Source organism: Macrotis lagotis, chromosome 1, assembly GCF_037893015.1.
Source record: "Macrotis lagotis isolate mMagLag1 chromosome 1, bilby.v1.9.chrom.fasta, whole genome shotgun sequence".
NCBI classification, from domain to species: Eukaryota; Metazoa; Chordata; class Mammalia; order Peramelemorphia; family Peramelidae; genus Macrotis; species Macrotis lagotis.
The window spans coordinates 790401459-790424837 of NC_133658.1; the positions used below are offsets into that span (position 1 = coordinate 790401459).

General features: G+C 39.7%; 1 protein-coding gene across 1 annotated transcript in view; it reads right to left on the reverse strand.

Moving 5' to 3' along the window:
- Positions 1-22646, reverse strand: part of DRD2 (dopamine receptor D2) — a 94036-nt gene extending 71390 nt beyond the window's left edge. Inside the window, exon 1 of the mRNA XM_074188479.1 lies at positions 22558-22646. The gene's annotated coding sequence lies outside the window, so the exon portion shown is untranslated. The remainder of the gene's footprint in view (positions 1-22557) is intronic.
- Positions 22647-23379: the final 733 nt, after the last annotated feature.

Here is a 23379-nt window from a genome sequence, read left to right on the forward strand (position 1 = left end):
TATCTGAGATTTTTTTTTTGTGCAATTGCTAAGAATACTTCCTTGGGAGTAAGTCCCCTATGCCCGTGCCCCTTTCTAGAGTCACATATCCCCTTCCTGATTTATCTCTTCCCCCCAACCTAACATTCACTATGGAAACAGTGAGGATGTAGATGCTCTAGGCCTGAAAGGTACTCCACTATGAAAAGAGTGAGAGATAGGGCAGGCATAGAGCTCTGGGAACTCAGACAGCCTGAGCAGACCTTGGACTGATCCAAGAACTGAACCACTTTTACTCATGGATATGAGCTTTGAATGTCTCTCTTGGTTAAAAGTCCCCATCAATTTTCATTCTCTCTCTTTCCTTCCCCTCTTTCTCTCCTCCCCTTCTCCTTCCTACCCTCCTCTCTTCACTTCTCTCTCTCTCTCTCTCTCTCTCTCTCTCTCTCTCTCTCTCTCTCTCTGTGTGTTCCTTTTCTCTTTACTTCTCTTTCTATCTTCCTTCTCTCTCCTCTCTCCCTCCCCTTCTCCCCCATCTCTCCCTTCCATCTCTTTCTCTTTCTCCTCTGCCTTCCCCCATACTTTTCTCCCTCCATCTCTCTCCCTTTTCCCCTCTCCTCTCTCAGTAGGAAATGTTTTTCCTTAGTCTTGTCTCTGAGGGCCCATGTAGACACAGATGCTTCCATGGGACTCTGGGAAAATCCTCCCATGTGACTTTCCCTTTGATCAGCAATGCAGCCCTATTACTAAAAGTGCCTCACTATTGGAACAGTCAGTCAGTCAATAAGTAGGGAACTAGATTAATCTGCATATTATTTTATCTGTAATTTATTTAAAATTTTAAACTCCCAATGTTCTCCCAATGCCTCCTATTCCTTTCTTCTTAATGTATTCCCTTATTACCCCAAGTTCCTGCTCTGTTTGCCTAAATTGGTGCAGCTAGCTGAGCAAATCCAGGGAGTTCACTTTAGTACTTTCAGTGATACATTGCTTCTGAGACCTGTGGAGAAGGAATGGTCCCTATCAGACTTTCCTCTGTGGCTTCAGGGTTAGAACCATTGGGTAGAGCCAAGGGGAGAGTAGTCACCACTGTGTAGAATCAACAGAGAAGGGCACAAGGATATGGGGGTCTGGGAAGATAATGACTAGCCCTATGAAAACTAGATCTATATCCTCATAGCCCAAGCAAATAGCCTAAATTAGCCTTAGAATTTTGGGGATGTCTGATGACTCTCCCTTTTCTGTCTCTCAGCTCCTTTCTCTAAACATATATGCACAATAATTATGTATGTTTGTGGCAACAGTTAGGTTCCCCTGTGCCTAAGAAGATTATATCCCAGTCCATTGTCTTCATGGTGCCCAAGTCTGTTGTTGTCAGTCATTACCAAGTACCTGGGTTCCCTACCAGTCTCCCTTCTAGCTCCTTCTCTTGTATTTTAGGGGATCATCTGGTCCCAAAGATAGACTTCCCTTTCTTTGTAGTTTTTGATTCATTCCTTCACTCGATGAATATTTATTAAGCACTTAATCTGTGGAGAGCCCTGTGCTAAGGCTCTAACAGAAATACAAAAGGGAAATACTCTCTGCCCTCATGATAGTTACAGTCTAGTGGGAGGAACTAAGATATCAGTGAAGAATTAAAATACTTATGATTGCATCATAAATGCATTAGCAAGTTACAACATAAAGTCAAAAGTCTGAGATGGAAACTTGTCTCATGAAGATCATAGAAGGGATTGCATTTGAGTGGGGCATTAAAGGATGAGTAGGACTTCATCAGAGGTGGAGGGGAAGACATTCCAGACACAGTCTGATCAAAACTATTGGAACTTGGGTGGTACAGGGTTTAAGAAGACTAGGGGCTATCCACTTTGACTAAAGCAAAGAGGGCATGAAAGGGAGGAATGAGATAAAGTTGACAAGGTAAGCTGGCACTAATTCCAGTCTACTGCTGAACTATCAGATTTGTGATTTCTTTTATATCCAAAAGTTATAGTTGGACTAATTGCTTTTTTTCTCCCTTGTCCTTATTTCCCTTCTCATTCAAGAGATTAGGTTTCAATTAAATAAACAGGACAGCTGTTCTAAGAACAGGTGATCAGGAAGAAGATGTTGCTGCTTGGAAGGAGGAGCAGAAATAGCTATTGTGTCTCAAGCTGGGCAGTTTCCCAGACCTCATTTACTTCCCTACAACCAATTCTACATTCTGTGGACCAAGTTCACCCACACTCCCAAAGATTCTCTTCCTCTTCTCATCTTCTTTCATTGGCCCCAGATGCCTAGATTGAGAGAACATATGCCTCTCCCTCCATTTACCTCTTCCCTATCGAAGATGCCTATGTAACTTAAACAAAAAGGAATCTGAAGAGAAAGATAATAATAAACCAAGAGCTTTTATCTGTTACTTGATTTAATTGGAGGAGCAGAAAAGAAAAAGTATTTAATAAGTGCTTACTATGTAAAGGTGCTGTGCCAGCACTTTACAATGATTATCTCACTTGATAAAATCCAATGGCATCCCAACCTAGAAGTAAAGCTTACTTTCCCCTAGACATGGTGGTCATCTTCTCTCACTCTTTCTTTCCTTCCCTTGTATTCCCTCTTAATCAGCTCCTTGCACCATTTTATATTTTCCTAAAAGGTCTGACAAATGTTCAGGATTTGTTGAATGAATGAAGTCACATAGATAAAATGTTGACACATGAAAAATATACTTCCTAAGTATTAGGGCTGACAAAACATTGCATTGTTTACCTCAGAAAATAATGAGTTCTCTGACACTGGGTACCTTGAAGCTAAGCTTAGATGATCATTTGTCAGGGAATATTAAGGGTTAAAATATTATATGGCAGTTATCAAAGGTAGAGATGGAATTGGATTCAAGAAATATTTAATTCAATTCAACAAAAATTTATTAAACATCTATGTAATGTTTGTTGAATCTAGGCCCATCTCTACCCTTTAAGACATAACATTTAAAATTTTAGGGATATTAAGATGACAAATAGGATCTGATTGTGTGATGCTTAGATTCTAGTAGGGAGAATAAGGTAGAAACAAATAACTACAATAAAAACTGGAATAATATTTAGGGCACAGAAGGAGTCAAACTTTTAATTTTAATGTACTTTAACAATTATATAATAAGCATATATAATAAGTGCTCAAGGCACTGTGTTAAGCAATAGTAATACCATAAAAGATTTATATCAGTTTTGCTCTCATGTAGCTTACAATCTAACAAAGGCACATAATTAAATAACTATGATACCTACTGAGTGTCAAGGAGATGTCCAGACAAAATCCTATGGAATGTAACCCTTGTTGCAAAACACTACAGAAATTGTTACTATCTTTTTAAATATTCAGAATCACATCTTATTGTTCTATTGCATAAAATAGTTGATATATTAAAGTCTTAAGACCATTCATATGGAGACGTTAATCTCTAATGAAACTACTACTATCTTTTGAAAAAGGAGGGAAATGAAGGGAGTTGCAGTTGGAACTGTCATTCTATGAAATATTTCTCACTGAGAAAATATGTGTCTAATTCTGATCAGTGATGATCTATGAGTTAAATATGAAGAAGCCAGAAAGAAAATGTAGATATCTTCTTTCTTAATGCACCATTATCTTGCAAAGAGGATGAAGAGGATTCTTGTAAAGAGACTTTGCTATACTAATTATGTTTTCATAAATGAAGTCACCAACTTTTACAGTGAGAATATGAACTCACTCTGGTTATGGTCATATCAACCGTTTTTTGAAGTTCAGTTTTTTGAAGTTCAGTTGTGTCTGACTTGTCATGACTCTATGGACCATAGCAACCCAGGTTTTTCTATCTTGCACCATCTCCCTAAGTTTGTCCAAACATGTTTGTTGCTTCCATGACAATTTTCACTACTAACATATTGCACATTAGTACCTCTCTTTGTTATTGATTTTAGTGTTAATAAATCATATATTTATTAATTTTAATAATTATTCAATTTTTAGAAGAGTCCTGGATTAAATAACTCTAAGTAACCACTATTGGAAAAAAGAGGTTTCTCCAGTATATTAAACAAATAATTTATGATTAATTAAGAGGTTGGAGTATAGTTGATTGTTACATTGAATTTGTCTTAATGAGAAAATGTACGAACATATTACCTTACCTTAGATTACCTTAGAACTCAAGAAAATAAATTTTAAAATGTGAATGAGTCAAATATGAGGGTAAAAACTGACCTATAATAGGGGTGAGGTTGACAGACCATCAGTCTTACCAAAGAAGGAAGAGAACATTCAACTTTGTGGGGAAGGGTGAGAGATCACAGATTCACAAATCCTCATATGTTACCTAGTCCAATTCATAGATGAACAGGAATTCATACCTGGAAAGTTGTCAGATCTTGTCAAGTCTATCCCCCCATGGTTCCTAGCTGCCTCCCAACAAAATCAGGGAATATCAAACAAAATATTTGAACAAAAAGCTCCTTGAGACCTTGGATTATTTCTTTTGTTTATTTATTTACTTTTGCCATTATATCATCTTCATCACCAAGTATATTGCCAAGTCTAGTAAGTGCTGAATAAATTCCTGTTGATTTATTGATTATCCTAATGAGATCTTTGTCCAAGATATGTTTTCTGATGGACTATCTTGATTACCTTTCAACTGAATTTCAGTGTGGCTAAAATGTAGTAAACATGTCCTCTAATACCTAACAAGTGAGAAAATCTCAAAATGTCAAAAACACATTATTCAGACAGCAAGTATAATGAGCAATTTCACAGTCTGTTTTTCTACACCAAAAAGGAAGACTGGCAGCATCCCTGACTGATCAGTCATTAAACTAGCTCAAGTTATGACTCTGAAATAAGTTAGTGCTTTTTCATACAGATTTTATATTTGATTGACATGTGGTCCTCAGGTTTGAAAAATGTAGCAATGAAGCTGATCATCAAGGACTGATTACCTTTTTTATGCTCGAGAAACAGTAGAACCAGGGCACCAAAGAGTTGGGGAGGCAAGGCCAGAGGAAAATATTGGCATTCAAACAATTAACCTTTTTGCAATGGACAATTTGAGATCATTGAAAATGCTGCATAATTTCCTCAATATGACCTACATGATCTTGTTCTTCAGCCCAGACTCATTGTCCTGATGGAATGTAATAATCATGTTTATCCCTCATTTTTGAAGAAGACCATGACATCAGGGAAGTGATGTCATGACAAGCATGTGAATTGGATTTGAGTGGGGATAAGTCACCAGCCTCACTTTCTCCTCCAGAGTCATCTGGGGCCAGTGGCCAAATATGAATCAGGATGATGGAGATGGCCCTGGATATGGGGCTATCAGGGTTAAGTGACTTGCCCAAGGTCACACAACTAATAAATATCAAGTTTCTAAGGCTGGATTTGAACTCCTGTCCTCCTGACTCCAGGGCCAGTGCTCTAAACAAAAAGCTCCTTGAGACCTGGGATTATTTCTTTTATTTATTTACTTTTGCCATTATATCATCTTCATCACCAAGTATATTGCCAAGTCTAGTAAGTGCCAAATAAATTCCTATTGATTTATTGATTATCCTACTGAGATCTTTGTCCAAGATATGTTTTCTGATGGACCATCTTGATTACCTTTCAACTGAATTTCAATAATCTATATAACATAGAGCATTTAATAGGAGGCAGAAGGACACAGTGGAAAAGAGTGCTGGACTTGGAGTCAGGAAGAATTATGTTCAAATCTTGCCTCAGATGCTTGCTTAGCTGTATAACCCTAGGCAAGGCATTTAAACTCTCTTAGTTTCAGTTATTTTCTTTGTAAAATGGGGCAAGGAACAAGCGTTTATTATGTGCCAGATATTATGTTAAGCACTTTATAAAATCTCATTTAATAATACTTAATTTTTAAAAATAGCACTACCTCCTAGAATTGCTGTGAGGATCAGATGAGTTAATATATAAAGTGCAAACCTCATGGCATTATATATAAATGCCAATTATTACATAGACACAGTCTTCATCCATTGTTTTGCCTCTATAAATTATCTATCAAGTGACAAGGGGATCTCATTAAGAGCTCCTCATGGTGCTTCAGGGCTCATTGCAATTATCTTGAGATGAGAACATCCAGAAAATTTCATCATTGATAGGTAAACCTCTTCTTCATTTGGACTTTGTGCATTTCATCTTCCAGATAGCAGCAGAGCCTGTGCGAGACATACCTTCTTGCTTTCTGCCTCACTTGATATAGAAATGCACCAGATTGCTGAATAAAGCTATTTCTGTGGTTACATCTGCTATGGAATCTCTTTTGACCCCAACATATGCATGAAAGATGCCTTGTCTGAGAAGAGTCTTTGAGACTGCATTTTACTCTACTGAGACAAATATAGGATTTTTTTGTCAATCAACAAACAATATACTTAGTAGGACCTCATATTACTTTCAGTCGACTATGTAACTGAAGATACTTTAGAAAATTGTTACTAAAAGCCTGCCTATCCCTTTCATCAAGGATATTCTCTTTTTTAAAAAAAAAAAAAGAAGCATAGAAAAGAACAGAAAAAAATTATTGATGACTTTTGTCTTTATATCACAGTCAATTCAACATCTCCCCTGTCTAGATTAAACTGTCTTTTGTGACAAAGTAATCAATGAAGCAAAAAAATCTGATATGGTGACTGCCTATGACAATATATTGGATAGTTTGTCCTTGGTACTCCAGTTATCAAAGATACTTTTCATACTCACACAGGCTATTCTCCAAATAATGCTAGAGAGATGTGAAAGGAGGCATATTGATGAGTAATTGCTGGTGTCTTCTCAGTCACCTTTTTGGGGATAGTAATAATGTCTGTTATCTTTTCCATTCTTTTGGAAATGTCTCTTGTTTGATACATTTTGAACTTTCACCTCTAACTACCTTAGAGCAAAGTTACCTCTAGCAAAGATTTCTTCTGTTTGTAAACAGCGCTGTTAAGGAGAAAGAACCCTGGCTTGAGGGTCTAAATCCTAGGGCTGAAACTTGATCTCTTAAAAACTACAGTTTGTATGATATTGGATAGGTTATTTAAACTCCCCAGACACAGTTTCCTTATCCATAAAGCTGGATGAGATGGACTCTGTGGTCTTTTCCAGTTCTCATTCTGTGATGCTGTGATCCTATTTGGTCAGAATCACTCTTCTTGACTCTTTTTAAATGTCATTACTATTTTCTCATATCAGGTACTGATATAGTGGTGGAATTTGGTTTTCAGTCTTAGTTTTGTTGCTTTCTATGAGTGTGATACTAGTTAAGTCACTTATAAACTTTCTAGGCTTTAGTTTCCTCTTCTGCAAAGTAGGGGAATTGGATAGGGTGATATATTAGGTTGGTTCCAGCTATAGGATCATCATAAAGTTAGAAATGATCATCTAATCCAATCTCCTAAAGGCAAACTGGTGGCACATTTGACAGAGCACTAAGTCTGGAGAGATATTTACTAATTGTCTGCCCCTGTACAAACCCCTGTTTGCCTCAGTTTCCTCATCTGTTAAATGGAAGGGAACAGTTACAGCACCTTCCTCTCAGGGTAATTGTGAAGATCAAATGAGATTAAATTTGTTCGTAAAAAAAAGTTTTTGGCACATATTAGATGCTCTATAAATACTTATTCCTTTCATTTTACAGGTAAGAAAACTGAAGTTTAGTGACTTGCCTAAAATCATCAGTAGTAGAGCTAGAATTTGAACCTAGTTTTTCTGATTACAAATCTAGACCATATCCCATTGCAGCACACACATCCCCAATATCAAATTCTAGGTTTCCACAAATGCCAGCAGATCTATATCATTTCACGTCTCTTTGTTGCTCTCCTCCTAATTCAAATGCTCTTGCGATGGGCTTGCAAAGCTGGATCTCAAGTCAAGCTCTCTCCAGAATCTTTTTCACTTCAATTGCTTTTCACTGACCTGTTAGGCACATTGGTTATAATTTTCTGTCATCCTCTTTGTAACTCTTACATTGAGCTTTTACTCTTGCATTGCCTTTGACTGTCATATCTCTCTATTTGTGAAGGGAAAAAGAAGGAAAGGAGGGAGGAAGGGAAAGAAGAAGGAAGGAAGGAAGGAATGGAGGGGGAGGAAGGAAGAGTAAAAGGGAGGAAAGAAGGAGAGAAGGGAAAAGTGAAGGGAGGGAAGGAAGGAGGGAAGAAAGGAAGTTAGTTAGAATAGGAAAGGAAGGAAGGAGAGAGAACGAAGGAAGGTTAGAAAGAATAGGATAGGAAGAAGAGACAGAGATAGAAGAAAGGAAGGAGGGGGGCGCTAGGTGGCACAGTGGATAAAGCACCAGCCCTGGATTCAGGAGTACCTGGGTTCAAATCCGATCTCAGACACTTAATGATTACCTAGCCGTGTGGCCTTGGGCAAGCCTCTTAGCCCCATTTGCCTTGCAAAAACCTAAAAAAAAAAAGGAAGGGGGGAAGTAAGGAAGAAAATAATTTATTAAGTGTCTATTATGGGGCAGACAGTATTGCTAAGCACTTTATAAATGTTATCTCATTTTATCCTTATAGAACAATGGGAGATAGGTGCTATTTTTGTTCCTATTTTATGTTGAGGAAGCTGACTTAAGCAACTTGCCTGAAGTAATATAATAATAAGTGTCTGTGTCAGGATTTGAACTCAGGTCTTCCTAAGGATTCAATCCACTGGACCTCCTAGGTGCCAGGTATTTGCAAGCTAGGGTATTTTCAGGACCTCTTCAGCCTCCTCAGTGCAGCAATTATTTGGCCTTAATTAGACTTCTTTAAGAAATGGTGATGCAATGTCTTTTTACTATTTACTATTTTCAGAGACAAAAAGTTGTTTAAACAGATATGGAGTGGAGCTACTGCAGTTACATGCAGGATCTTCATTTTCATTTTTCTCCCTTTGACCACTTTTATTTCTTGATCCTGACCATTTTTCCCTGTGACTGCCTTTGCATTAAAGAAACCGAGTAAGAAGATATGCTTCATTTAGTTTAGAGGATCTTGTCAAGTTCATTTTAGGATTGCTTTCCTTCTTTATGCATAACAACTGCAATTGTCTTCTTGATTATCTGACTGCTTACACTTCTCATGAGCACTTCAAGGCAAGATGGTGAGTTGTTCCATGAAATACTATTTCTTGTAGCCTATGGTACTTGATAAAATTCAAAGTACTAATCCTTTTATTTGCCTCTTTATTTATTTCAATGAGGATAGAATGAGGTAAATAAAAGGGTTTATTTGAACCTGTGAACCATCCACCTGTCAAAATGAATTATTTTAAATGTTTTCTGCTTTCATTTCCAAGACTAATGTCCTATGGATGGAGTTCATTTTCTCCAATAACGTATCAATTCATTAGCCCTTGGACAAAAGTAGAACATTAATAATACCTACAGTTAAAATTTGCAGACACATATCAGGTACTTAAAAATGTCAGCCTAATTGAATTGAAAGCATTTTATGAATATTACCTATTATTATCATCTCTCTCTTACCCCCCACCTTGTCTTTCCCTTCTTTCTGCCTCTAATCCAGCTCTCTCTTTTTCTCTCCCCCTTTCTCATTTTCTTATCTGTGTCTTATTTTCACTAAGGGAGGGAGAGAAAGGAATTGTTCCCCACTCCCATTTTTCAAAAGTTAAACATCTTTTCCTAGTGGAGAAAGAGAAGCATGTCCATCAGTACATCATTGGCCTTGATCATAACAGTAGCACACCCATTATACTCCCAGTACCACTGTTTTCCAAATGACAAGCAATCCCTACTCTTCCTTCTCTAGTCAGGGAATCAAATTCAGTTCTCCTCAGGCAAAACTCTGTCATATGGGAAGAATTAGAAGAGCATTTATTGCTCAAAGCAAGCAATCCAAAGTAAACTAAGTTGACAATGTTCTTGATTCCAAACAAGTTGTGGTTTTATCTTTCCCCAAAAATATGTCTTTCCTTATTTCTGGTGGAAATAATATGTTGATGAGTATATATATGTAAATTTATTTATATAGCCCCACCTAGTAAAGGTGATTCCAAAGGATAGCCCTGTAACATTTATGTATATGCAAAAAATGAAACAAGATTCTCATGAGATTTGGGGGAGAGAGAAGGAGAAAAAGAGAGAGAGATGGAACAAAGAAAAAGGCACAAACATTGGGTGATGCATGGAAGACTTTTTGGAGAACAGGCATGTCAGGAAAAGCAGGGACCCCTAACCTGGTTCCTAGTGCCAGTATCATAAGAGCCTACTTGAGATAAACTCATTGTGATGCAGGGGAAGATGAAGAGAATTTGAATGCAACAGAAAGAATCTGGGTGGAGATGTAAAGTGACTCTTGAGATATAAATTGAATTGAAGTAGAGAATTATGATTGTAACAGAAATAATTGTAATCTTGGGTTGGGAACCTCCCCATTCTTAAAGTACCACTGTATAATGTAAAATTTGTATCCTGATCTCTTTGGCCTTTACCCTCTACCTAATTCCGGGTTGAGTATGGGGAAGGGAGTCCACCTTTTGCCCTCTGGGTGAGAGGCAAGACATAAAAACATGAGCTGGACTCCAGTTCAGGGCCAGCTCAGTCTTCTCTGACCATGGTTCAGTCAAGGCTGCTTGGCTGTTGTTCTTTTATCTCTCTCTCTCTCTCTCTCTCTCTCTCTCTCTCTCTCTCTCTCTCTCTCCCTTACTATATCTTGTAACCTTTTTAATACATTTTTGTTTTATTTCCACACATGCTTTCCCAGTCTGAATAATGATTCCTCATAGGCAGAATCGAACCCAAGTAGCCAGTGGCTACAATTCCGTGAGATCATTCTCACCTCAGTTGAATTAAGTTATCCTCTTGTTCCTGGATCATAGAGCCCTCTAAATCTTAGGTATATTGTTGCCCAAATAAATCTAAATGACTTCACCAATTACTATTTTACTTTCTTGTTCTGATAAATATGTGTAGTCACTATTTGACTAAGAGGTAACTAAGCCAGTGTTCTTAACTATAGGGCAATTCTTTCTGGAGTGATAAGAGAAAGTGACTGAATCCCTCTCACCAAAATCATACCCTTAGAATTTAAATATATGATATAAAATAGACAATTCTAGAGTTTTTAGATGGTAGAGTAGTACATGAAAAGGGTAAGTTGCTAAGTGATTAGGAGTAGGGCTAGATAATAGTCCCTATGGCTAAATAAAGGCCATTTTTGGATAGAAATACCATCCTCCCCCATCAATATTCCTTCAAGAAGTCTTTCCTGATTCACTTAATTGTTAGCAATTACTTCCATTCATTTCAAATTTATTATGGGTAGATATATATCCTGTTACTAACCTCTGGACATGTTGAAGAACCTCATGGAATGTAAGTTCCTTGAGGGTAAGGATAGTATTATTTTTGAGTTTGTAGCCCCAACACTTAGCATAGTATCCAACATATAGAAAATACTTAATGCAAAAATAGCAAGCAATTGATTGGTGCTCTGTTATTTGAAATTATGCACTTGGCAAATTTATTTTACTTCTTTTCCTCACAGGACATCTTTAATAATAGACTGGATGATATATTTCTAGTGGAAATACTTTTTCACTTATGGGTTAGATCAAGTCCATTATGTACCATTAAGACCCATTTTAACTTGAATTCATCCCCCTTTCCAAGCAGGAAGGAAGAATTGCTGATCATCTCTTGACATCTTCCATCTCTATTCCCTTCTTTACATTTACCCAACCTCTTAGTTGAGAGGTTCATCACTTCTCACCTGGTCTTTTGAATTATTTCCCCTGCCTCCAGTATCTTCCCTTTCCAATCCATCCTCCCAATAGCTGCAAATTAACATTCCTAAAGTATAGATCTGCCCTAGTCAAAAACTTCAGTGGTTCCTCCTTGCCTCTGATACAAAATCCTCTCTGGTATTAAAATCCTTCACAGTTAGCTGCTATCTATTTTTCCTTGCCTTCATGCACTCTCTGCTTCAGTCAAAGTATCCTGAAAATTACTCCCCACATACGGCATATTTAATCTACAATCCTTTGCTATATGTGGCCCCCCATAGTTAGAAAACAGTCTCTCTTCATGTCCACCTTAGCTACTACCTTCAAAGAATAACTTAGAGACTGCTTCTTATATGAAGCAGAGAATAGAGGCTGTCTTTTTTGTGAAGCCTTTCCTAATGGCTTCAGCACCCTCTCCATCTTGAAATTACATTGTATTGTCTTACTTTTGTATATGCTAAATCTCCCTATCCTCAAAAGATTATAAGCTTAACCCTATTTTACAGTTGAAGAAATCAAAGCAGACTTAGATTAGATAACTTGCCTAGTAAGGTCTGAGTAAAAATTTGAACCCAAATTTTCCTGACTCCCAGCCAGGGAGGGCTCTCGATTCACACTGAGAAAAATCACTTTTGCTTTTCTCTCTCCAGCTCTAGGAAAGTGCCTTCTACAGAGTAGCGTCCACTCACTATCACTTGGATTTCACATATACACTTCATATTCTTTGAAAATATTGAGAGACATCATATCATAAGGCTAAAGCATTAAGTTGAAAATAAATTGTGGGTTCATATCCCACCCAGACACTTATCAGTTGTGTGCCCTCAAGTAATTTACTTAAAATTTCTGAATCTTAGTTGCAATATCTTGTATGTTCATATACGAGGGGTCCCCAAAGTCTTAATGTTGTTTTAAACTTTAATCATTCTTCAACATGTATATGTTCAAATCCTTCTTAATACATTGTGTGACCCCCCAAGCAAGTCATTGAACCTCTCTCATTTTCAATTTCCTAATCTATAAAATGAGATATAAAATATCTTGTGTATTCTTAGGAAACCAGATTATGTCATTTTCTGCAAATAAAATAATTTATATTTCCTCTCAGTCAAAAAAGAGGGAATGAAGTCATTGGAAAATATCATCCCATCCCTTCCTTCAGTTCCTGGCAAGGTTGGACCTTATGCAACTCAGATGACACTATCTCCTAGTTTTCAAGGATTTCTACATTTGTAGTGCCAAGTTCTTAGAGAAAGAAAATGGGTTAGGGTTGTTAACTATCATTTCTCAAGGCAGCCAAGGGTGAAATACCTCTCAGTGATGGGTTTAAGCCAAGATCTAATCCCAATCCCTGATCTCCAACTATATGAATCTTCAAAGCACCCACTTTCAGCCCAATGAACACTACATTCACTTTTTTAAAATTTCTCTTATGGTTTTCTTTCCTATATTCATATAGAAAATGGCTAATCTGTAAACATGTTAAACATAAATGTGTATATACAATATTCACCAGACTGCTCATCACTGGAGGGAGGGATGTGGGAAGGGAAGTTAGAAGGAAATTATGTAACTTGAAAATATGCAAATGCATGTGGATGAATGTTGAAAAACTTTCATAACATGTAATTGGATAAATAAAATAAAATTGGAATTTTTTAGAAAAATTGGGGGGAAAAAAAAAGAAATGTAAGTCACTTTCTACTGTGTACAGAACTTTGAAAGATTCATAGTCAAAGGCCACAGGTCCATAAGACACCGACATTCTCCTGCTTTAACCATTGCAGAAAAAAAGATGAAATATTGATGCTGTGGTAAAGTCATCACTCATTTCTTCCTTCATTTATTCAACAAATTGAATTCTTTCTATTGTAAAATAATCATAATAGCAGAGGGGGAGGCGGAAGGGGTAGTGGCAAGTTGTAGTTTCTAGGTAGACCTAAAGCAAAAAAAACTCCAGTCTGGAATGATAACAGTTGACACACACCAAGATTGAAGATCATAAATAATGAACTACAAATCTCAGAATATAACAATTAAAAGCAATTTTTGAAGCTTAAACGAGGTAGTTTAAGGAGCAATAAAGGTATCTACTCTTCACAGAGAGTCAAATATATTCTAATAAGGTGATAGAGCAAAAGAATGAGTTCAAAAAGGCTGTAGACCAATTCATAGGAAATAACTAGAAAATTATTTTTTCTACAGTAAGCTATTAAAGAGGAGAGAGAGAAAAAGAAGTTTGGGGAATATCTCTAAAGCCCCAAGAATAATGCCATCCATCAAACTCTCCTATAACTTATGAAGTCTGGCATATGGAGCCTAATGGACCTGACTTCAATTGTCATTTCTTATGTTCCATCTGTCATTTTGTATTGTAAACCTGGTGCTTTTTTTACGAGACTTAAGGCAAGGTAAACAGAAAAAGTAAATTCTTATTAGGGTACTCTGTACCCCATCAGTTTGGACCTGATTTTCTGTCTATCCTCTAAGTCAAGAGCTTATCTCTGTCACCATAACAAACTAACCCCCATTCAAGAAGTGAATAACAGGGGACATGTTAGTGTCAGGGAGGGGATGGTCAGGAGGCCTGAGGCAGATGTGCTCCTTCCTGTCACTAGTTGGCTTAATTGGCTGTAAGTGGAGTTGTATTATTTAGGAAATGGTCTCCCTAAGAAAGGATCATATTAGCAAAAACTCTTTCTTTTTACTTCAGTGGAATATAGTCCCACTGAATTTAAAGGGACTCTTAAGAGGATGCATACATGGAAAATGTAATACCCATCAGTATGGTCTAGGTATGAGGGAAAACAATGAAAAGCTGGGCTTGAAATAATGGAAGGGTGATGATTTCATGACAACTTCTACTAATCAATCTCCCCTTGGGGTGATTTTTGATCATGTAGACATCAGCAATGGGCTTTCCATTCTGAGAATTCTTATAATCTTACTTAAGGATTTGCACAGGCTCTATCACTCTCTATTTTGTACAATCTTGAGCAACCAACTCTTCTCTGCCCATCAGTTTCCTCCCTATAAAAAAAAAAGGATGGGATTAGGCTAGGTGATTTCTAAGGTACTTTCAGCTCTGCCCTTCCAGGTATTTTAGAAATTAAGATTGTAATATAATTATGATTAATATATAACTAATTACATAATTGTTATAATTTGCAATGAGCTGGAATGCCTCATTTCTCATCCTGTTGGAGCCCACAGTGAATGGTAATGGACATTTTACAATTTACCTTCTCTCCAATTATCCTTAGAGGACCATATTCTTGACCCTCAGAATTTATATTGACTATACTAATAGTATTAATTATATAAATATAATACAATTATGTAATTAGTTATGTTATTCTGTTTGAATCCACAGTGTCCACCAAGGGTTCACCCATTCCCATCATCACTATGGTACAGATCTGGAGTCAGTTTGAATTTCATTTGTTGCCTTTGAACTGGCAGCATTGCTATTAACTTCTGCAATCTTGGTCAAATCCCTTCTCTCAGAGCCTGAGTTTCCTCAACTAAAGAAGAGACTGAATAAGATGATCTCTAAGATCCTTTTTAGTTCCAAAGCTACCACCCTATGAAATGAAAGAAACCACAAAGAGTACCTTAACTCCTCTCGTCCCTTTCACCCAGATGAGAGAAGTGACTTGTTCAAGATACATACCTAGTTAGTAGCAGTGCTAGAAATGGAACCATGTTACCTTATTTCTGATGCATGCTCTTGAATTATTAAACCAAATTAAACTCATTAAACCAGGCTGTCTCTCCAACACTCAGTTCTATTCCTATGGTAGGCCAAAAGTAATGCTTTTCCCTATATACATGCACCTAAAAGGTCAATCTTGGGGATGGAGATGGAGAAGATTGCCTTCTTGTATTATTCAAGAATAATACTCAGTTTGAGAGAAGCCTGGGCAACTGGAACTCATCCTCTAGACCTCACCAGTTCCTTTTATTCTACGTGATCTGAAAAAAAGTCATGGGATGTAAGGCGTGACAGTTATACAGATTAGAGTTCAAGTCAGAAGATTCAAGTTCAAGTCTGAGTTCTGTGACTTTAAGCAAGTCACATTTCTAGTCCTAGTTTCTTCATCTGGAAAAAAATTAGGGTGTTAGAATAATCCTCATGGTTTCTTCAAATTCTGAGTCCTATAACCCTGTGATATCATGTTAGGCAGCTAGGTGGTGCAATGGATAGAGTACCAGTCCTAGAGTCAAGAGGACTTGAGTTCAAATCCAGCCTCAGGCTTTTGACACTTACTAGCTCTGTGTCCTTGGGCAAGTCTTTTAACCCTAATTACTTCATATCCTGGGTCATCTCCACTCATCTTGATTCATATCTGGTCACTGGTCCTAGATGGTTCTGGAGAAGAAAGTGAGACCAGTGACTTAGTACTGCACTCAAATCCAATTCATGTACTAGTCATGGCATCACTTCCCTGATGTCATGGTCTTTTTCAAGAATGAAGGACAAGTATCGTCAGAAGCATCAACAAGTCTAAAACCCCCTTCCCAAAGCAGTTAGAAGTTAAGAGAAAACACAATACAGAAGGATAAAATTCTTTTATCTCATCTAAAGTGCACCAGTAAGTAGAAGGTACTTAATTAATGCTACTTCATTGTTACTTGATTATAGATTACTTAATTGATCTTGTCTATTCTTTTGTCTTTGTTATGAATTAGGGAGTATTTCTCTGTACTTTATCCAGTTGGTCCCATATCTGAGATACAGGGCAAATTCATTGAAAATAGGTTCTTAAAAAAACCTTTAAATTTCAGAATTCTAAGGGGCTTTAGGAAGTTATCTAGCCTATACACCTGCCTCTCACAACTGATGAGAATTTTATGATGTCTTTAGCTCATGCACACCTACTTCTCCCTTCTCTACTTGCTTGGATCAACTATGGGAGTAAAGAAGGCTAACCTTTGAATAGTGTCATGTCATAAAAGGAATATTGGACTTCAATCTGAGTTACATCTATTTACTAGCTGTATGATAAGTCACTTTATCTCTTTGGGACTTCGTTTTCCTATATTTGAAATAGGAATGGAAATAATTTTATGACCTACCTCACAAAACAATTTCTTTTTTTTTCTTTTCTTTTTTTTAAGGTTTTTGCAAGGCCACACAGCTAGGTAATTAGTAAGTGTCTGAGACCGGATCTGAACCCAGGTATTTCTGATTCCAAGGCCAGTGCTTTATCCACTACTCCACCTAGCTGCCCCTCATAAGACAATTTCAAGGAAAATACTTTAGAAATATTAAAGCCTATAAATTGAAGTCATTATTATGGGGGTCTTCTAATATTTTCTAAGACTTCTAATAGACACCTTTTGTTTCCAGACCAAGGATTCCCAGGGAATTGCTGGTGAGGTTGCTGCCTAGGGTTACAGGACAGGGAAGATGCAATTATATGGCGTGTAACAAAAATAATTTCATTTCTAATGCTTTTCCCCTGCTGGGCCACTTAGAGCACAAACAATAACAAACACTCGGCAATGGAAACAGCATAAGGCAGACACGATGGAGAGAAATCCAATGACAGGCGAGCCTCACTGAGCCTGCAGCTTCCAGACATCTGCAGGGAAGCTGTCATTTGGGGCCATGGTTGCTATTTAATAATAAGCAATAACGTACCAGGCATTGAACAGGACTCGAAAGCAGAAACAGCCCCTGCTTGTTGATAGGGCCCTTGGGGAAATGGGGGTGCTCATATACTGAGATCACTTACCATTCCCTGTCTGGGTTCTGACTGATGATACTTGGAAAGATACATAGAAATCTAATTGTCCTCACTTCTCCACTTTTCACTTTCTCTGTCTTCTATAGTGGGGAATCAGGGAAATCCCCTATCTCCTCCTGGGAGAAGTCAAGTTCCCCAAAAGTACCTTTTAGTTATCAAGTATATATAACAGCCTATTTTCCTGTTAATTTTCATACTTTGTATATTTAATGTCAAAATATATACTGAGAAATCACTCCTTTATCCTCTCATCACCCACCTAGCCCCTTCTTCTTCCTCCAAAGCCTTTCAGTGGCTTCCTAGGCTCTACCCTCAGTTGGAAACACAGGCTTTCCCATGCTATGCTTTCTTAGTAAAGTCATTAAGAATTATAATCAAGCCTCTTCATGATACTGAAGGACTCAGATGTAACACTTTTCTTACAAGACAAACTTTTACTTGTAATGTTGCTTTGTCAGTATATTTCTGCAGATTCAATGTATAAAATTAGGCAGAAAACACCTGTAATTTTGGTCAGATAACCAGCAGAATGGTTATAGCCCCAAATTCATCACTTTTGGCTTCACACTTAGCAATCTAGCCAGTAGAGGTTGGGAAGAGGAAACAGGCAGAGTATATATTCATTTATCAATAGAGAGAAATGATTCTATCTCCCAGGGGAAGGGCACTCATTCTTCTGTGGAGAACTTGTGGAAGGGATAGTTGTTTAATTTCATCAGCCTTGATGTGGGTCTGCTTGCCAGATAAAAGGAATAGGGCATAAGGAGAGAAAGTTTGAGATTTTAGAAAGGTAAGTGTCTCTCTCTTTCTGGGCAAAAAAAAATTAGCTGAATCTTTTGGCTTTACTCCACCACCCACACGTACTGGCACAACAATCAAGCTATTTTCCAATCCTATGAATTTAGATAATATGAGTTTCTTGTAAAAAAATTTTTAAAAAAAGAAGTCTTCAATTACACTGAAGAAGGGAGAAGGGAAGATGTAAGGGTGTGCTACCTCTGCATTCCATCACTATTACAGTAATTAAAAAAGACTAAAGATAATTAATATCAGTCTTCCATCTAGAAACAGGAAGTAAGCTACTTCCACATGCTTAGTGAGTCCATTTAGCATCTCAGAGAGCTGCAGTGCTTACACAGAAACATGGAACCAGATCTGCCAGTTTTCCTCCAAGGGCTAAAATCAAAATCACACAAGAGATCCCCAAATGACTATGTGGCCCAGGTATCCAGGGGTTCTATATGTTGGAATAGAAAGGCAGGGCTGACCATCCTGGCTGTGGTCCCTGGATATTGCCAGGACTAGGTGAGATTTCAGTTATGAAGCCAGGTTTATAGATTAGTTTTTGGCCTTTGGTCTCTGAAACCTCCTCCCCCACCCCCACCCCTGCCCAAGCAACCTGGAGATCTCGATTAGAAGTGGTTCAGGAGTGCAAGATACTAGAACAGTGGACCAAGAAGACCATATTATCTCCTTCTTGGGAGAACTTTAATAATAGCAAAAGGTTTGTCTTGGAATAGGAAAGGAATTTGCCTAGAATCAACAGAATGAATGGTCCTGGAGATTCAAGATGACAATTAGCGCTGTCACCAGAAGGAAATTCACCTGGTTAAGCATCAGACCTCACTTCTTTGCTCTGGACACCCTAGGCCCTTTTCTACTTTCTTGGAACTTATCTCGTAGGAACTTGGAACTTATCTTTCCACATTAGAAAGAAAACTACTTGAGGGTAGGAACTGTTTTTGCCTTTCTTTGAATCCTCCCAATACTTACTAGAGTGACTGGTATATAACAAACATTTTAATAAATGCTTGTTGATAGTAAATAGGTCTGTAAATTGCTTGATCTGTCCACTAGAGGTTCCAGGGATACCTGTCTTAACTGGAAGGCATGGTGTCTGAGGTAGATAAAAGCCTTCTCTCAAAGGGTTGACCATACCCTCCCAACATGCACAAATGTCACATAGCAACAGTAGCACCTATATTTTGGGGTCTCCAAATCTTTATTACCTAATTGGCTCTGCATTGGGAACCTCAAATATGACACTCTCCTGTCTTTCTCAAAGTCACTTTCAACTGCAGGTATTGTTTACTTATTAAGCAATGAGGATCTGGGGAAATTGGGGCTGGGGATGGGAGTGGGCAGAATAGTGAGAGTGACCAAGACAGGATTAGAACACAAAAGTCCGGAACCTCCAACTTCCTTCACCAAGTCCTGATTTTTACCTATTGTTCTGTGTTGTTTCTTATGCATGGATTCTACTTTTAAATGCAGATCAGGCAAAAGCCATTCAAAATCAAAACCTTCTTATCCTTACTCAATGGCTTGCACAGAGAATGGTGATCAGAGAGCATCTCTTATTGCATTCATTGGAACAAATGATCAAATTTTTGTGAGGTGTCTTGACCCCCTTCTTCCATTAGAGTTAATATCCCAAAAGGCTAGAGACAGTTTCTGTCAAATTCAAGTCTTTACCACCATCCATTGGTTTAGATTTATACTTCTATCCTGAAGAACTCAACCTTGCAGATAGAGATAGAAGACAGACTAGCCCACAAGCATTGTTACCAGCCTTGTCAACCTCCCTAGAATCTCCCTAGACTACAGTGTAGGAAGAATCAAATCAATACAGTAAAAGCACACACTGACAACTAGGCATGAGCTGTACAATCTCTCTGGGGAACATGATGCTCTGAAAGCCTGTACTAATCATTCCTCAGAATTTCAGGAAAGGTTAGTTTTATCCGTTCTTGAGGAAAAGAAAATTGGTATTAACTCTAAAGTTGAAAAAAGAACCCAAAGGAGAAATTAACACTCAGGCTAGCGATTCCAATAATGCGATTGAACTCTTGGAATTGAACAAGGACATGTTTAGGGAAAAAGAGAAACCCAACAGTATGTTTGGGAACAGAATGTTGAGGAATATTGTCCTTCTTCCTGGAAGAAGTCCTAGGGTAGTGGTCCATAACTCACTTCCTTACCATTTGGTGAACTGGAAATGTCTGTAGGGAGTAGAGTGTAGATTAATTAATGTCTTAATTTTCCTTGTAGCCCAAGAAATTTTAGATAATGATTTCACTAGATGCTTCCACTCTAAAAATTTTTGCCTCTTGTCTTTTGCCTCTGATTCCCTTCTCCACACCCTCTTTCCAAAGGGAAGAGGGAAGAGGAAGGAAGATGATGGCCTTCTACAAGTAAATAAGATAGGGACTCCTGAATTACACATGCTTAGTTCAAGGTCATTCACTCTAGTCTCTCACCTGGCAAAAACCTGAGTTCAGAGAAAGTATTAGGGTTCTGGAGGAACAGATGGAATGCCAGACACAAGCAAATAAACAAAAGTATTAGGGAGAGAGGCTGTGGTTTGTTGATGTTATTGTAGTCCTCACCTTAATTACCAAGTCCCTCCCTTCAGTAGCCAAATGACAGCAATGGGTATATAAAAGGGCCAAACAATAATTTCTTTCCCCCTCCCCTCTTACCCTAATGTTTCAGCATGAATCCAGGAGATGCAGAACTACTTCCATAGAAATGTGCAATCTCAGTGGACACCCTGAACTAGATCTAAGAGTGAGGCAGGTCTCACTCTGTGGTTCCTCAGATTGGACATCTATTAATATGAAAATCCCAGGTTTTAGGGTGATGTTCAAACTCTCAAAGAAGCCTCCGTTGCCTAAGGAATTGTGAGGTACCAGGAGAAAGTCACCTAGCCTACCCCGTTCCCAGAAACCCATAGCTAAGAGAAATCATTAGGGACTTCTATCAGCAACAACTAGAAACTTATCCTGTGGGACTTCAGGATCCTGAATAAATGTACTATACAGGAAGATCAGTACTGTGAAGTGTCTATGTATGCACCCTCTCACATTTGATCCCACCGTTTCCTTCACGGGTCAGAAATATCGGGTATGAGATGTCCTCAATTATTCAAACCACTTTGTTGCCCCCCCCCATACAAATCCTAATCAGTCTCTTTTCAATCTAGAGCTAGGAGCCCATCTTCTGCTTCCAATCTGACTTCAGGTTAAGTTTATGGAGAATCGCTGCCTCTAATACAAAGATGACTGAGGAAGCTAGAAGATGTGAAAGAAGAAAGGACCTGAAGGGGACTGACAAAGTTAGTGAGTGTGGAAATCTGGTGAGCAGAGAGAGAGAGAGATACTGATACAGAGAGACTCAGAAAGAAGAGACAGTGCAACCAACAGAGACAGAAAAGGCCACAGAGAGACTGGCTGAGAGTCATAGAAGAGAGAAAGGGAGTGAAGACGAGGCCTCAGCACATAGGAACGAATGCTGAGTTGCTAGGAGCAACCTATCTTAATGGTTACCGATTCCACAACTCCTTCAGCCTGAAGTCAGGTCCCAGCCTGGGGTCAGCACCTGCTTAAAGCAGAGCAGGCTCCTTAGGATCGCTGCCTGTCGGGTTAGCGCCCCTTGTCTGCTCCCTACTCTGTTTACTCTTCCTGGCTTTTGGCGCCGTCACAGCCGATCTCAGACCACCTTCCCCGAGTGAGGGGCGCGGGGCGGGGGTCCTTTAATGAAGCTCCTATTGAAATTGAAGAGAGTATTGTGTGTGTGTGTGTGGGGGGGGGGATCTTCGTACCAAGCCTGGTCTGGTAGATTCAAAAGCTCTGCCCCTCGAGGAAACCTACCTAAGGCTCCGGGGGAGGAAGTAAACAATTAAGATAGCAGTCAATGAGTCCCGGGTTCAACACACTTCACTCTGGGAGCGAGCCCCCCGCTAGAGCGCCTCTGGTCTCGGGAGGATGCTCTTCTGGTGAAGTGTCTTAAGCTCCTGCCCCAGCCCTGGGCTCCCACTAGGTTCATACGAGGACGGTGCAATGGAAAGCCCCGAGCTCCGAGGGGGCGCCACGGGTCACTGGGACCCCTGGCTGAAGCTGGCGCTTGCCAAAGTTCTGCCTCTCGCGTACTCCATTCCCTCCCCAAAAGTCAAGCCCTCTCTGTGAGACATGTTAATGCCTAAGACTTCCCAAGGTCCGAGTCCGGCTGGGGTGGTTGCCTCCCTCCCTCCCTGAACCCAGACCTTAGCCCCAAGGCTGACCTTCAAGCCATAAGGCGCCCGAGGGCAGAAGAGGCGCCGGCTCCACGAGTGTCCGGGCTCCCGCCGCATCCACGCGTGACGGCTTCTTTCAGCAGGCTCCAGGAGAAGCTCCTGCGGCCGTTCCTGCCGCTGTCCTGGGCTGCCTCTTGGGCTCTCGCAGTTCTCAGGACGAGGGGAGCCGGGCTCTTGAAGGGGGGCCGCTGGGATCCCGACTCCTGCCGCGGGGCCGCCTGCCCCAACCGCACAACTCAAGGTCCCAGGCGACTGGCCGGACCGCGCCGCGCCCCCGCGGGGGAGGAGTGGACCGGGCCTGGGGCCGGGCGGAGCGATGGTGGACGAGGAAGGAGCGCAGGCCGGCCCGGGGACAGCGCCGAGAGGCTGCGAGGTGCGCGCGGGAGGCGGCGGCTCCAGCACTGAGCTGGTGGACAGCTCCGAGCTCGGGCAGGGCGGGGCCCGGGCCAGGGGCGGGGCTGCTCTTCCGAGCCCCCCAGGCACCGCCCCTGTCTCTTGTCCCTCACCTCCCGGATCCCTCCTCCGGTTCATAGAGCGGCTCTGCTCCGCCTGCTAAGTAAGCCCCCGGCGACCAGCACAGCTCCCAGTCCCTTCCAGTCTCTTTGGATCTCGTAGGGACTACCCTGAGAAGAAGATGCAGAACCCTCGAGGGTAAGCCGAGACGGCCTTCACAGCTTGTGGATTGTGAAGGGCAAGGCAATAGGGCTCCAGTTGGAGCCATGTCCTAAACCCAAACTGAATTTGGTCCCCTTTCCCATCGTCTCCTTCTCCTAATCTATCCCCGTGGTACCATAAGACCCGTCCTCCTTA